Source organism: Mustela erminea, chromosome 9 (genome assembly GCF_009829155.1).
Source record: "Mustela erminea isolate mMusErm1 chromosome 9, mMusErm1.Pri, whole genome shotgun sequence".
NCBI classification, from domain to species: Eukaryota; Metazoa; Chordata; class Mammalia; order Carnivora; family Mustelidae; genus Mustela; species Mustela erminea.
This window is the reverse complement of record NC_045622.1, coordinates 104,028,366-104,031,545: the sequence shown is the minus strand read 5'-3', so window position 1 is coordinate 104,031,545 and position 3,180 is coordinate 104,028,366.

The window sequence follows — 3,180 nt, the reverse complement described above, 5'->3', positions numbered from 1 at the left end:
CATGGCCCTGCTCACTCACTTCTCGCCTTTGGAAAGGTGTGGAAACGTCGCTCCAAGCCCACGGGTGCTAAACCAGCACCCCACCTCAACCCTCCAGCTCGGGAGAAAAACCAGCACCCGACTGGGGTGGCGTGGGTGGTGTCTTGTGGAAGCACCTGCTGCCTTTGACAATCGGGGGCTCCTCCAGTGAAAAGGGAAAGGATGGAGGAGGAAGCTCTGCGGGTTCGGTTCCCTGAGGGGGCGCCTCTCGGAGATGGACCGGGAGTGCGCAGTTCCCCAGGGTACCCTCAGCAGGGGCACCGGCGGGCAGGCGGGAGGCGGCGAGGGCAGCAGTGAGGGAGAAGTCCTAAGCCTCAGCCAGCCCCCTTCTGAGGCTAGGGTGGCCCTTCAGAGTTGTCCGGAGTTGGCACCAGGAGCCAGGGCTCTGTGCCCCCGGGGTGGACGAGTAATTCGAACTGGGCTGCTCCAGGCAAGGGGCGTGACCTTGGCAGGGCTCCCTTTAGCCCAGGCCGTTCCTAAGAGGGCTGATGGCCGAGAGCTCTTAGCCAACAGCCTTCCCAGCAGCTGGGGGACTAAATCTCCAGTCTGGAAGGGGCGTCTGGGCAGTGGAACCCAGTTCACACGACAGATGGAAAGAGGACAGTGCTGTCGGTAGTGGGGGTGGGGTGGAGGTGGAGGGCTCGCAGCTCTGCGGTCGCCGAAATCCCTTTATTCTGCAAGCCCCAGGGCACAGACCCTACCCACATTTGTGGGGTATCGCATGCCCTCCCCCACAGGTCTTCTCTGCCCGGCTGTTCAGCGCACGTCCCAGGGCAGAGCCTCTGTGGGGGCCCTGGCTGCAAGGCCATCTGGGGGCACCGACCCAGACCCCAGTGTGACAGTGAGGTTCCTAATCCCCGCACGGTGGCAGGAATAATGAATTTCTAGTTCGGAGCATGGAAACCTGAGGCTTGAGAGAGACCTTCTTGTCCAGTAAGACCCGAGGCATGGGGTGCGGAGTGAAGTCGGGGACGCTCTGGTCAGCTGTGACCTGCCCAGGGACCTTAGGTCCGGCTCCTTCCTCTGGATAATGTCACACGGAGCGGTGACCGAGGCATGTGCTAATGGCTCCATACCTCTCCGTGGCTTGTCCTCGCACCCCGGGACCACCGGCCCACGTCGCGATGCCCCCGATCTGGTTTCAGGGTGAACGTGCAGCACGCTGGCTGTCTCCACACTGCCTCTTCTCCAACAATCCAGCTGTCCATGTGGTAGTGGCTGAGAGCATCAGTTTTCTCATCACTAGTCCATAACGTGCGCAGTTTGGGTTTTAATAACGGTTTCCCCCTCCGTAGAGCCCAAGTTAATCGTGTTTATGAGTGTTGGGAAAAAGCAAACGAAGGGCAGCAGGATAGCTGCAGACGTTTTTCCCAAGGTGGTCCGAGCCTACAAAACAAAACAAAACAAAACAAAAACGCTTCTCTGGACTCCCTCTCCCCATTTACAGCGAGGACTGCAGAGGCCCAGAGACGTGTCCTGAGGTCACTTGGATTGTGACGTCTGGGCTGGGAGGAGAGCCCTGCTTCTCTGACCCCCCGCCAGGCTTTTGTCCCTTCGCACCACACCTGCTTGGACTTTTCTGGTGGGGTTTCAGGGACAGTGTGTGGAGAGGGATGTGATTATCCTACTTTGGTTTGGGCTTCCCCCCAAGAGCAGATCTGGAGAGAAATATTTGGGGGAGAGTCATTGACTTGGCAGGGAGTGATCCCGGGGGCATGGTGAGGGAGGGGACGATGAGACAGACGGAAGAAAACCAGCCGCGGTGCATTACAGAGCAGGTCACAGCTGTAGGTTATGGGCACCTGGTCCTTCTGCAGACCTTCTGGGAGATTGGCACACACCTCAGCATTGTTCTCCTTCTGTCCCTCTCTGGGTCCCAGGCTGTTGGTTCTCCAGCTTGTCCAGCTGGCTGGGGACAAGGACGCAGACTGCCTCCTTCCCACTGACCACACGCAGGCTCTCTGGGGAGAGGTGAGGGACCTGTCTGCAGAGGGCCTCCGGGCTGGCCGGGATTCTCACTGCCTCAGCACAGTCCCTTCCCAGGACCCCTGGCTGTTTCAGAACTGTCCCCCTTCAGGTAGTGTTGACATAACACGTTGGGGGGCCCTAGTGGGATCTAACTTGGTAAGAGCATGTTCTGCCCGAGAGAAGCCTCAGGATGCTCGGGCCCCTGTCTGGGGCTGGCCGGCTCCAGCAGCCCCGAGGACTGCCTTTAAGACCCCGGAGGGGTGAGGGCTGCTTTTAATGAATGGGAGGAGCTGGTCTGAATGCTCAGACTCCAAAACTCTGTGGGGTGGCCGTGGGGTGGTGTTTGGTTTTGGGTGAACCCCCCCCTTCAGTGTCCCTTACCTGGATTCCACACTGGGGAATCTTCAGAGAGGCAGTAGAAAGTGCGGAAGAGAGGATGCCCGAAGTCTGGTCCTTGGTGTCAGTTTCGCCGGACCTATGGGTTCCCAAGGAGCCAAATGATCAGACCCAGTTCGAGAGGCCCGATTTTGGAGGTTTTCAGTTCAACAGGTTCCAGGATAAACCATAGTAGGCTTCATATGAGAATAACTCAGGGGCATCTGGGTCGCTCAGTCGGTTAAGCGTCTGCCTTCAGCTCAGGTCGTGATCCCAGGTCTTGCAACTGAGCCCCACGGTGGGCTCCCTGCTTGTGCGTGCGCACTACCTCTAGCAAATAAATAAGTAAAATCTTTAAAAAAAATTTAACAGGGGCGACTGGGTGGCTCAGCGGGTTAAACCTCTGCCTTTGGCTCGGGTCATGATCTCAGGATCCTGGGATTGAGCCCTGCATCGGGCTCTCTGCTCAGCAGGGAGCCTGCTTCCCCCTCTGTCTCTGCCTGCCTCTTTGCCTACTTGTGATTTGTCTGTCAAATAAACAAAATCTTAAAAAAAAATTCAAGATAACTCGGAGGTTTAAGAATTCCTTCCTTTAGCTTTTTAAAAAATATTTATTTTGGGGGGAGCCCCTGGGTGGCTCAGTCATCAAGTGTCTGTCTTCGGCTCAGATCAAGATCCCAGGGTCCTGGGATCAAGTCCCGCATGGGGCCCCCTGCTCAGCGGTGAGTCGGCTTCCCCCTCTCCCACTCCTCCTGCTTCTGCTCCCTCTCTCACTGTGTCTCTCTCTGTCAAATAAAG